The sequence below is a fragment of the Astyanax mexicanus genome, chromosome 20 (genome assembly GCF_023375975.1).
Source record: "Astyanax mexicanus isolate ESR-SI-001 chromosome 20, AstMex3_surface, whole genome shotgun sequence".
NCBI classification, from domain to species: domain Eukaryota; kingdom Metazoa; phylum Chordata; class Actinopteri; order Characiformes; family Acestrorhamphidae; genus Astyanax; species Astyanax mexicanus.
Window position 1 is genome coordinate 4,062,037 of NC_064427.1, and position 13,872 is coordinate 4,075,908.

General features: G+C 40.4%; 1 protein-coding gene across 4 annotated transcripts in view; it reads right to left on the reverse strand.

Annotated features, from left to right (window-relative positions):
* The window catches only part of bmpr1bb (bone morphogenetic protein receptor, type IBb), a 138,468-nt gene that overhangs the window by 14,649 nt on the left and 109,947 nt on the right, over positions 1-13,872 (reverse strand). The window lies entirely within an intron of this gene.

A 13,872-nucleotide genomic window follows, 5' to 3' on the forward strand; every position in this document is an offset into this window, starting at 1 on the left:
CCTGCAGAACTGAGCACGCAGCAGCTGCACAGAGTTTTAGGGCCTACAAATGATTGTGTCCACAGAGAGAAGCACTTTAATGGGCCCGGCTGAGTGTTACCTTGAGTCTACTCAACTTCACTCCGCTCGCAGTAAAATAACAGAAGAGGAGAGAGGAAACGTGAAAAGATTTGCTGGTGTGCATTACTATCAAAACCCCATTTCCAGCACGCCCGGCCCTCTGCACGAGACAGCTTTACACTCTGAATATGAGAGGAAGTTAATAATGCACTAACAGAGAGGTGAGAACTCGTTTTTATGAAAGCTGAAGAAAATGTAGCAATGCTAAGCTAATGCTAATGTGGGAAAATGCATTCGTTAATAGTGCAATAGTGGTGTCAAGCGATTAAAAAGATTGAATCAGATTAATCACAACAATATTATGTGATTAACTGCTTACGTGATTAATCACACTTGTTCTTCCTAAGACATTTAAGACAATTTTATAGTGGATATTTAAGCAACAATATACGAGAGAGGGAGAGTGTGTTATTGCGAAAAACTTCACAGCTGTGATTGGGTCATATAGGCACATAGAGCTGAAGGTGAATGCCGTAGATAATCAGGGTTGGTTTATATTATGTATGGTTTATACAGGCTAACACCATGAACGTTAGCCTCAAATCAAAATTAGAAATAAGCAAAAAGCAGCGAAAGTTTAGGTGGTTGGTAAAAGTTAGGAGCGTGGGCATTTCTGCCTGTTTTCTGGGTGATGCTGGTTAGCTAGCTGGCAGCCTAGCTGCGCCTGTAGGACTGTGGTTAGGTTAGCGAAGCTTGCTTTAGCTTAGCATTAGTTTAGCTTAGCTTAGCTTAGCCTAGCCTGGCTGTCTACAGTTCCTGCTATCAGACTATCAGAGGCTGAGGTGACTGATGGATTGATGAGCCAGTGCTGTGAGCTGCGGGTGAGCATGCCTTGGCTAGGCGCTAGCCTGTGCTAAGCTAATTCTGCTGCTGGAGATGATGAAAAATGTGTGTATATGCTGTTACTCGGCAACGGAGGCCATGCTGTTATAACAAATATCAGCATGGTTAGAACACTTCTCAACCAATCAGATTGTGAGATCGGAACTAACTGTTGTATAATTCAATGGAAAAGAATAAAAGAATGAATGTAAGAAATGTAAAATGCAATTATATTGATATTAGTGGTATCTAATATAAATTAAAATACTACTATATACTTGTAAGGATTTCTGAACTTAATTACTTATTTAGAACTTAATTTGCATAAAATATATAAAACACAGGAACTTTTTGTATATTGTACACATGCTCACAATGGGGGGATGATCATTTAAATGGCCTGGGGAAAATACTGTATGCAACAGCCAGTATTTAGTAATGTATACACTGTTCCTTTAGGAGACTCGTATACTAAATGCATGTGTGTAGCGCATGTGTAGAGTAGGGTGTAGCGTGAGCATGCAAAGTAAATATAGTGAGAAGATTATGTGTTTTCTAGCGCATATATCTGTGCAGTGTGAAGCTACTTTAGCGCAGAACGCAAAAATTTAGCCAATGCACTTTTGAACACAGTGCTTTTTTTTTTTTTTTTTTCGAACAGGACGTGAAGCAGTGAACACTGCACATACTGTGCTCTTAGTGTGTAAACAGCATGGAGCAGCAGAAATAGCATTTGTCCATGCGTCTTAACAGCAGTTATCTCAAATAAAAAGGAGTATATTCGATAGCTGGGTCAGATGGAGACAGGATCACGTTCTCACCACAAGCGAAACGTTTCAGAACCACATCCGAGTGCGATTACTGTTTTCACACCTGCTCAATCAAACCGCATTAAGGGTACAAACAAACCAGAGCCCTTTTTAACCGAACCAAATAGTGCTAGTGTGAAAACGCCGCTACTCAACCTCTGGCTCTGGAGTCCCGGACCTCTAGCACTGAGTTTCTGATAGATGTTACATTTAAATAGACTCAGCCAGTGGCCAAACAACTCTCAGCGGAGTTGAGGTCAATGACAGCGAAGTTACAGATTGATCCGAATATCAGCCCTGCATGTGTGTGTGTGTGTGTGTGTGTGTGTGTGTGTGTCTGCAAGGAGTCTCTCCAGGCCACAAGCATATCCCAGACTACTATTCACACTCACTTATTGTAGGACATAAATCAGATGGCACAGCTGAAACTAAGCCAACATTGATCCACTGCCTCTCACAAGCTCTCAGACACGCTCATTTATTTCACTATTACACTGCGCACAAACAGAGCTGCCACCATGTCATCCTGAGATTTACAGGCCCGCTCACCCGCACACACACACACACACACACACACACACACACACACATGCACGCAGAGTGTGTACGCAAGCAGAACAAAATACAGCCATCTAAATACATAACGCTGAAATGTGTCTCGCTCTGAATTTGAGAGAAATCCATTTTCCCAAAGCTCTGGAACACAATGCTCATCCTTATTTGGGCTGAGCGAGCAACAATAACACATCGATCATTACGCCGCGGGATTTAGGGGAAAACGGACGCACGCGGCCGCCCTGGACTATCTCACAAACTCAAAAACTTTCCCTGATCTTTTAGGAGCTTTCAAAAACCCAAGTCATCTTGCATAGAAGCTTTATAACACATTAATGAGCAATCATAATCTTTTGAATGCGGTATGAAGATATTGTGAATTATAAACTTCTGCTGCCACTTCAGTTCTTTAGTTTAAGAGCGTTATAATAATAGAACTTAATAGACATGATTTGCATTCTAATAAGAGAGCACTTAAAAATGATGATTCTTGATTTTACCAAATTAAAAACCTCCGGAATATAATGAAGAGGAAGATGGATGATTACAATCCATCAAACCAAACAGAACTGCTTGAATTTTTTTTGCACCAGGAGTAAAGCAGCATAAAGTTATCCAAAAGCAGTGTGTAAAATGTAATTTTCATTTTGTTTTTTTTTTATAATTCAGTGTTTTGTCATATCGTCAAGAATATCATTATCGCAAAAATCCCATGAAATATTGTGATATTATTTTAGGGCCAATATCGCCCACCCCTAATTGCTTTAATAAGCCCCTATGTTAAAATACCCCTATGCAGGTACCCTTCAAATACAGTGTTACCCTACTTATATTACCTGAAAATAATACTTAAAAATATCCCAAACAATTATAAATCGATAAGCTGAGCAGGTTGTTGGTGTTTTGCGTTGCTGATGAGGTTGTAGTGAGTCAGGGCCTGGCAGCACATGGACAGTGTGTCCTGTTATAAAGAACACTCTGTACCAGGCTGATACGGGAGGCGGTATCACGATAAACGGGCAGATGGCAGTGGCCTTGACTGTTGCATCAAAAGCGCCTACATCTCAAAAGCCGAGAAACTCTGCCAGAAGAAGAAAAAATAAGTGACCACTTAAAAATGATGAGTTTCTTTGGTTTTACTAAATTTAAACCCTCTGAAATATAATAAATAGCAAGATGGATGATCACAAGCCATCAAACCATCAAACTGAACTGCTTGAATTTTTTTGCACCAGGAGTAAAGCAGCATAAAGTTATCCAAAAGCAGTGTGTAAGACTGGTGGAGGAGAACATGATGCATGAAAACTGTGATTAAAAACCACGGTTATTCAACGAAATAACTTACTACTATCACATCAGCAGTGTTAAACACTGACAAGCTGCTCAGCTTACTGATACGGGAGGCGGTATCACGATAAACGGGCAGATGGCAGTGGCCTTGACTGTTGCATCAAAAGCGCCTACATCTCGAAGGCCGAGAAACTCTGCCAGAAAAAAACAAAAAAAACAACACATTTTTTTCTTCCTCCGACTTTAAGAGTCTTTGAAGTTAATGAGAAGAGATAAGGTCAGCATATATAATTGCAATTAACAATTTTATTGTCATTTTATGCCACTAAACAATAATGTAATTATCATTGAGAATATTCAGACATATTAAATGAACTATAAATTGAACATTCTTAATAAATAAAACTTAAATAAAGTAAAATCATGGCAACATACCAGCACATTTATGGTAATGGGTTTGTTTCGTTAAGTAAATTCAATTGGCAATATTAAGATTAGCATTAATGACAATAAGTTGTACAATATATAATTATTGTGACAGGCCTAGCCTCGAAAACAAATACTATACAGCTTTACAATTTACTGTACAGCTCTGGAAAAAATAAGAGACTAAAAATGATGAGTTTCTTTGATTTTACCAAATTGAAACCCTCTGGAATATAATCAAGAGGAAGATGGATGATCACAAGCCATCAAACCACCAAACTGAACTACTTGAATTTTTGCACCAGGAATGAAGCAGTATAAAGTTATCCAAAAGCAGTGTGTAAGACTGGTGGAGGAGAACATGATGCCAAGATGCATGAAAAAAAAAAAAAAAAACTGTGATTAAAAACCTTATGAATATTAACATGTTTTATTTGTAATTTTTTGAGGTCTGAAAGCTCTGCATCTTTTTTGTTATTTCAGCCTTTTCTCATTTTCTGCAAATAAATGCCTGCCTACCTACCTCTACCTATACCTATAAATAGCAAAATCAGAGACTATATTGACTATAACATTTTAAATGTTTTTGCACTCGTTATTAATCCAAAGGCTTGATGACGTGAGGTGAAGCTGCTAAAAATTCAAGGACACTCTTTCTCTATTTAGACTTTTAAGCGAATAAAGAGCAGCAAGGACTGTACATGAGGTTAAAACTGTTAAAAGCAATATACAAACATTTCCATCCAGTATGCTGTGCTGTTTATCCTCTCATTTGCCTCCATTAAGGACATGCACAGCCCCTCACCCCTAGTGTAAACCCACCTCTCTACATTTACTCAGAGCATGATCGATGACTGGGGCTGGTGTAGGCAGGAGTCGGGGTGGGTGCTGAACTCTGTACCCGGCTCCCGGGGGCCGTGGCGGGGGCGCAGAGGGGCCAGTGGCTTCTGAGCTACACGCCGAGACGGAGCTCAGAAAAAAGAGAGAGAGGTGGAGAGAGCTCCATTAATAACGCTGTGCTGTCAGGCAGGCCTTTTAAAGACCTGAGGAGATATAAACACAGCAGGGGCCTTGCTTACACGACCAAGCCGCTTTAGCCCACCACCTTCCACAGACGGACCCCTTATTTTCTTCCTGTGTTCCTGTTTCTTTAATAAGCCACAGACTGATCAAGTGCTTTCTGAGAAGCAGATCCACCAGATGCACCCGATGATTGGCTTAACGCAGCTTCAAATATCGCCCAAATCTCTAATAAAGAGATTATACGATTCCTCTGTGATTCTTCCAAAGCAATATGAGAAAATGACAGTGATGAGTTTCTATTTTATTCATTTCCTGGGACCATCACTCACAATCGCTGAGAATCGCTTTAAATTTCTCTTCAGAAGTGAAGGGTATAAACAAGTACAAAGAGTCTGTCCAGACATTACACTATATTACACTGGCTGTTTAGAGAGAATTGAAATGCATATATCCATTACAAAAAAAAATCTGATTTAAAGGTTTTCAGCGTAATGATTGGTTTTGACACCTCCAATCCTAAATAATCCTAAAGGTACTGAATGGAGGAGCTCCATCATAACGTAAAGCTTCCCAGCACTGGGCTGTAGAGTATTGGAACTTTATTATCAAGAGTGATGGAGCTCCTCCATTCGGTACCTTTCGAATTACTGAATAAATTTAGAATTGGAGGTATACTGTATACATATGGGTGTGAACAGGTGTGATCAGTATTCCAGTGATTTACTTTCTGGAGGTGCCATATCTTTGAGCAACGTATCAGTTCCACTAGCTGCAAAACAGCTACAGAACATAATGTTATGTTTGAATATTACTTGAAGAAAAACTGTAAAAACAGTGTTGAGAGATAATGTTGGATAGAATCCTGCTGTTTATGATTACATTTAACACTTTTTACCCAATTCTTACATAGTTTTGCATGGTTATCTAGAAAAAAACAAAACCTATGAGCATACTAATAAGTCAAAATACAAGACTATTATATACTACAGCCTCTACTCTTTTAAATTTCTGGCATTACATGATATTACACTGGCTGTTTTGTGAGAATTTAAATACATATATCTATTAGAACATTGCTGATTTAAAGGTTTTCAGTGTGATGACTGCTTTTGACACCTCCAATCCTAAATAATCATAAAGGTACTAAATGGAGAAGTTCCATCTCTCTGGATAAGGAAGTTCCAATACTCTACAATACTCTTCCCAGAGCTGGGAAGCTTTATGCTACAACCAGGCTGCCATGTACTTGAAGAAAAACTGTAAAAACAGTGTTAAGAGATAATGTTGGATAAAAACATGCTGTTTAAGACGACATTTGACACTTTTTCCCCAATTCTTACATAGTTTTGCATGGTTTTTTTAGTGCATGATTTGATAAATCCACTCCCGCTTGTTAGTTAACTCTAAAAAGAGTTTATCACTAGAGGTAGCAATACCTATAAACCATGTACTAATAAGTCAAATTTCAAGACAATTACTTACTATAGCCTCTACTCTTGTAAAATTCTGGCATTACACTATATTACACTGGCTGTTTTGTGAGAATTTAAATGCATATTTTCATTAGAAATTTGCTCATTTAAAGGTTTTCAGTGTGATGACTGGTTTTGACACCTCCAATCCTAAATAATCATAAAGGTACTGAATGGAGGAGCTCCATCACTCCGGATAATGAAGTTCCAATACTCTACAATACTCTTCTGTTGAGAGATATTGTTGGATAAAATCATGCTGTTTATGAACACTTATTTAGAGTTTAAAACTGTAGACAAATTACATATAAAACCAGCTGATAATGGTAGCTCAACCACAATTAAGTCTAGTTTAATATGTATTTAAAATACAATGAAATTGTGAAACTGTGGACACAAATGAGAAACAGAAACAGAGATATTAAAGAAAGGAGGGAGACAAATAACAAAAGAGAAAGAGTGAAAGCAACAGACAAAAGAAAGAGAGAGAAGAGAGAGAGAGTAAGAAGGACACAGACTGAGAGGAGTCCCTCAGGGTTGGATAATGCACCATTAGTCGTTGTGGTTAAACATGGCAGCTAGCACACGGCACTTCCACCACAGAACAAGCTCCTGCAGACGTGTTAGCTTTTTAAGTTCTTCTGTGGGCAGAGCACTGTCTGACCACACCTCTGAAACTGGTCTCCACAGTGATCAGCCACATTTCCAGAAGACACACGACTCCATTGTCTGCTGGGACAGACTTAACACATCTCTAATGCCCTCCATCATTACCTCAAAAAAGAAAACCAAACTAAAATATAAAGTCTGTTGTTTTTTCCACTCATCCACTCATCCACTGTTAAGCGAAATGCATACAGACACTCATATACAACCAGGCTCTCTTGTACTTGAAGAAAAACTGTAAAAACAGTGTTGACACGTAATGTTAGATAAAATCCTGCTGTTTATGAACTTGAACTTGAATGAGCTGGTCTAGATTAAGATAATCATTTATGTTGATTTACATTTGACAGTTTTTCCCCATAGTTTTGCATGGTTTGTATAACTACAGTCAACATTTCTCCTAAATTCCTTATATTTTTGAGCATTTATTTGCAGAAAATGGGAAATGGCTAAAATAACAAAAAAGGTGCAGAGCTTTTAGACCTTAAATAATGCAAAATAATATATATATATATATTCATAAAGTTTTAGGAGTTCAGAAATAATCAATATTTGGTGGAATAACTCTGGTTTTAATCACAGTTTTCATGTATTGTGGCATGTTCCCCTTAAAAATATCAATTGAAAAGTTTCTTTATTTTAGTAATACAGCTCAATATGTGAAACTCATATATTATATAGATGTATTAAACACAGAGTGATCTATTTTAAGTGTTTATTTAATTGTTTTTATTGTTGATGATTATGAAGCTTACAGCCAATGAAACCCCAAAAATCTGTGTCTCAGAAAATGATAACATTATATAAGACCAATTGGTACTTTTGGCAGTGTGGGCAGTGTGCCAAGTCCTGCTGGAAAATGAAATCCGCATCTCCATAAAAGTTGTTGTCAGTAGAGGGAAGCATAAAGATGAAGTGCTGTAAGATTTTGTGGGAAAACAAAACTGCACTGACTTTAGACTTGATAATAAAACACAGTGGATCAACACCAGCAGATGACAGACATGTCTCTCCAAACCATCACTGATCATCAGTAAATTTTACATTTCATTTAAAGTAAATCAAGGGAGCAGAGTCTGGAGGAAGAGTGGAGAGACACACAGTCCAAACTGCTCGAGGTCTAGTGTGAAGTTTCCACCAATCAGTGAGGATATAGAAAAGCAAGCTGTCTCCAAGTTGAATCTACTGATTATCACACAGTCCGACCCCGAGGCCACTGTTTGTAGCACATCTTTAATCACATGCAAAAACAGCAACTTCCAATCTGTCTATTAGCTCATACACTCATACACAACAGAGCAGCACGGCCTGCTCAGATCAGTGCTGACTAACCGGCGAGGTCAGCGAGAAACCTGACTCACTGCTGGGACACACACACACACACACACACACCACTGTACTTCTGCTTAGATGAGAATACATACAGCAGCTTCCATTAAACCCATTAGGCACGGCTGGTTTATGTGATCAATCTGTCTGAAAATATGAACAGAAGCATCACCGGTTATTAACTTTAAACATTATACAAACTATAAAACATGTTGGTGGTAGCATTATGCTCTGGAGCTGTTTTGCAGCCAATGGAACTGATCAATCACCGGAATATTGATTACACCTGTTTACACCCTTATACATACACCATCCTTACACACACACATTGCAGAGTATTGTTGGTTTACCACGTACAATGCATTTATCCCACTGTCTGTTACCCTTAGTGATGTATGCATCTATACATATATAGATCTGTATAAATGCACCGATCCAAACTGTAAATGATCTGATGCGAATATTATTTTTTAACATTATTTGCATGATTCCTCTCTGTGCATGCTATGCTCCACCTAAGCTATAGGTGGCAGCACCCTGCTGTTTGATGAGTTTGATCGTATCGAACCGAATTGTATCTTGACATATTTATTATTTTGAAATATCGAACATTATATCGTATCATTGACTAAAACAAGCGATACAATATTGTATCGTAATGAATCTTGTGATTTACACCCCTAGTTACACTCTCGTGACTGTGTGGTTTTTTTTCCAACCTACCCTCTGATTGCTTGAAAGGCTATACAGTACAGGCCAAAAGTTTGGACACACCTTCTCTTTTTCAATGCGTTTTCTTTAATTCCATGACTATTTACATTGTAGATTCTCACTGAAGCATCAAAACTATGAATGAACACATGTGGAGTTTTAAGTACTTAACAAAAAATGATCTGTCCTCCACAGTCACCGGACCTGAACCCAATCCAGATAGTTTGGGGTGAGCTGGACCACAGAGTGAAGAAGACAAAGAGGCAAGAAGTGCTAATAAACACCTCTGGGAACTCCTTCCTTCAAGACTGTTGGAAAACGAATTCAGGTGGCCACCTCTTGAAGCTCATTGAGAGAATGCCAAAGTAGTTGAGAGTGTGCAAAGCAGTAATCAGAGCAAAGGGGGGCTATTTTGAAGAAACTAGAATATAAAAACTTTTTTTAGTTATTTCACACCACGTGTTCATTCATAGTTTTGACGCCTTCAGTGAGAATCTACAATGTAAATAGTCATGAAAATCAATAGTCAAGAAAACCCATTGTCCAAACTTTTGGCCTGTACTGTACAAGCATGGTCTTCTGTAATAAACATGTAATAAAGTGTTAACAGCAGATGGAAAAGTGAGCACAGATACGGTCTCGCTTAATGTGTGGAACAGACAGCGGAATGCCAGCCACATTCACCCGGATGAAGAGAGACGCGAGAGGACAGGCGGAGCTCTCTCTCCAGGTGCCGAGAGTAAATCTGACCCTGCTGCCTTCACCCCGGAGTCGAGACGGATTCATCCGTCACCCAGCCGTGCTCTGGCCCCCCCCTTAACCCCCCCATCCAAATTCACTTCAAAGCTCTTACCACTCTACCAACAAACAGAGGCTAGCGTCTGGGGCGGCGTGACAAAGCGAGAGCTTCTATCCATCTTCCCGCTGTCTGCCGGAGTGATCTCCAAACGGAGGCCGCCGCCCCTCTCCCGGCACGGCCGTCCCTCATGATGGAGAGCGCCACCAATCTGTTCCGCATTTGCTGCCTTCGTCTGACCCGAGCGCGCCCGCCGAAGAGGCTGGATCCCGTAGCCCCCGTGACCAATGGCTGACGGATTTATGCGCCTCACATCAAGGGAGTCCCTCAAATGCATGCGCAGAAAAGCAATGTTAGCCTCCATCAATCTTCTCCGTCTAGTCCTCTGTTTCTCCATCTCTGTCCTGAGGGACGCCGGGACCGCACGCTTTAGAGTTCTCCCTGCTCTAACACATCTGATTCAACTCAACAAAGACATGATCGTTAAATAAGTGAGGACAGGCGGAGGTGCGGGAGTCTGAAAACAAAGAGCTGGACTGTAAAGCAACACTGTGAGCTCATCACTGCCGTCATTCATATTAATATTAAGTAGTACGACTAATAATTTTCATTCCTGATGCTGGTAGCAGAATTAAAATGCTACCTGTGATCTCTGGTCTCCCTGGACTACGTTACCCAGAATGCACCACACACTCACGTTACTTCCTTACACGATCCCATGATCACATGTCTCTGTACACAGTACCTACACGAAGTTTATCACCAGAATATTGATTACACCTGTTTACATCCATATATATGCACCCTCCTCCCACACACACTTTGCTAAATATTGTTGGTTTACCACATGTAATGCGTTTATCCCATTGCCTGTGTTATTCTCTCTTGTATGACCTATTCACACCAAGTATGTTCTTTTTTTAGATGGAATAAATGGAAGGGATTTCTTCGTCTGTGTTCTGTAAACAGGGTTAGAAATTCCTTAGTTCCCATCCATGTCCATTCTTTCTGTTTCTCTGCTCCCTGTCCAATTCTGCTCTCTTTAATCTGCTCTACCACACAAGAGCACATTGGAAAGAGAAGCTGCAGTTTGCTGTTTGGTTTGGTCTCTGATTTAGCTCACTGATTTAGTCTGAAAGCTCAGCAGAGATTGTTCAGTCTGATTTTACCATAACCGACAATGATGACAGACAAAAAGACAGTTAATTACGTGTGTCTGACTTGGAATTAAACCTTGGAGTATTCTTCATTTGCCATGGTGTGTTGATGATTGATATCTCTGTATATTTGGCAGTAATAAAGCTTCATACACCGCTCATGCAAACGCTAATCTAAGCGTGGATGGAAATACTTTCGAAAATGAAATACTTTTTTTTTTTTTCATTTTTAACAATGTTTTAATATTTTAAAGTTCTATAAAATGTTCTGGATTCATTTAGTTTTATTATTTAGTTTTTTTGTCTGAAATGAAAGGCTGAATATACTGTAAAATTCTCTCGTTTTCCTCATCTATCTGTACCGTCCTGTCTTGTCTATAAATGCCAAATGAATGATCACATTCTGCCGGCACGCCTAAACCAATCCCACTATCTCATCCAACTGCAGCCTGATATTTTAACCCGCCTCACATGACTCCCTCGATTAATGCCTCCCTGTAAACACACCCAGTGTGTCCACTTATTTTTTTATTTATTAATTTTTCTTCTCTTAAATGAACTGTTCAAGTTCTCACACACATCTCTGTAGTGTAAGTGCTTCAAACATCTCTTTGGTATCACTTAGGCTGCGAACTCTTTCGCCGTGACTCCATGCCAACTCCGCAAGTCCAATGTAATGGAAACACTTAGCGTATGGTTTCATTTATTTCTGGCTGTCTAAATAAAGATTAATCACGCACTATTCCCTTTCGGAGCGCTCGGCCCATCCGTCTTTGACACCTGTACCTGTTTAGACCTGCACTTACCGCGCCACTTACTCGGGTCCTGCCAAGCCCGCAGGACCCCGGTGCAGAGCCTCGGCTCGCGTTCTGCTTTGCATCTCAGGAAAATGAGCCGCGGGAAGCTTTTCCGTTTCCCATTCAAAGCGGATCAGACAGGCAAGAGTGTCTTATCGTGGCGGAGCAGCTGGAGCCGGAGGGGAGGACTTGGCCGCGGTCACCGTGGCCCGCTGGCCGTGAGCTCATTTACCTGAGAAACACCTGCACCATCTGATTGCACTTCAAAGGCACTCGCCAAAGTCCATCTGATAAAGAGGAGGGGGGGGGGGGCAGCCTAATTTGGAGCAGTGCGGGAGCAGAGCCGGACAAAGCCGCGGTCTGTGTTCCCTCCTCAAAGGTTACTGGGGGAGCAGGTGTTTTCAGAGACGGCGGCTGATAACTCCTGATCCTTGGATACCGCCACGGCGCACCGGATCTTTTATTTATTTACTCGCCTCCATTTCCTGGCCTCTAGTCCCAACCCAAACAAAGAGCCCTGTATCCATAAACATGAGCCGTAACAGATTCGGGATATCTGCTCCCAGTCAGGAGGTCAAACGCTACGAGTAGACTGGGGGATGCGAGCGTTTCAGACCGACAGATAAGGGAAATGTCCTGAAGGGAAATTCCTAACAGGTGGCCACTTAGAACTTATTAGAAACCCCTACCTTCCCCTAGCTGGTGATGCTGGTGCAGAAAGTGAGGACTATGCGTCTAAGCATCATCTGCGTTCTTATCATCCTCTGGTGAAGGCGGAGTCTAGCAGAGTTTTACCTTTTACCTGATTTACCCTAACAACCTAACAGGTTCCCTTACAGACCTACTATACCTGATACCTATACAATTAACAGGTGAATCAATGAGATTTGCTTTAGTAGGAAAATTACAAAACTGTCCGCATACCTGGCTTTAGTCATAGTTCCAATCCAATATGTTTATGGATACTTGTTCCAGAGTTTAACTGGCAATAGATTTGGCAATAATTAGCCAAAAATAGGGCTAGATTTAATTGCCAGTACTTCTCTACAGGAACTAGATAAGCTTTTTGTTTGCGTTTTTTATTATTATTTTTGCATCTGTTAAAATCGAACTCAAAGTAGTCGAATGCATTCACAAACATTTGGACATGTAATGACATAAGTCAGGCCACGGTAGGCTTATAGTAAAGAATTGTACAATGAAACTGAAACACCTGGTTTTAGACCACTATAATTTATTGTGGTGACGGACAGTTCTGGTGGAAACAGGAGAGTTGAGGTGCACATTGAATTCTGCCGTGATTTGAGCAGCCGTGGTTTTATGTTTTATTTTGGATACAATCTGGATTATCACCCGAACATCCCTTTCAGACAGCTTCCTCTTACAGCGTCCACAGTTAATCCTGTTGGATGTGGTTGGTCCTTCTTGGTGGTATGTTGGCTGACATTACCCTGGATACCGTGGCTCTTGATGCATCACAAAGACTTGCTGTCTTGGTCACAGATGCACCAGCAAGACGTGCACCAACAACTTGTCCTCTTTTGAACTCTGGTATGTCACCCATAATGTTATAGTGTGCATTGCAATATTTAGAGCAGAACTGTGCTCTTACCCTGCTAATTGAACCTTCACACTCTTCACGCTCTTACTGGTGCAATGTAATGTTTTGCTAGCTTTATACTTGGTACCTAAATCCCTAATGAGTTAGGCATGAGTTTCAAGCCAAGTCTGAAGTCTATTTCTATTTCACTTAAATGCAACTTGAGCATCCATCTCTCGGGGGGACAGTACAGGTTTCTTACATCAATTTTCTTATATCAGCTTTTCCACTGTGCTCAGAAACAAACAGGAAACAGGAAGCAGCCGATAGTTTAGCAGGAGAATCTATCAACAACAAGG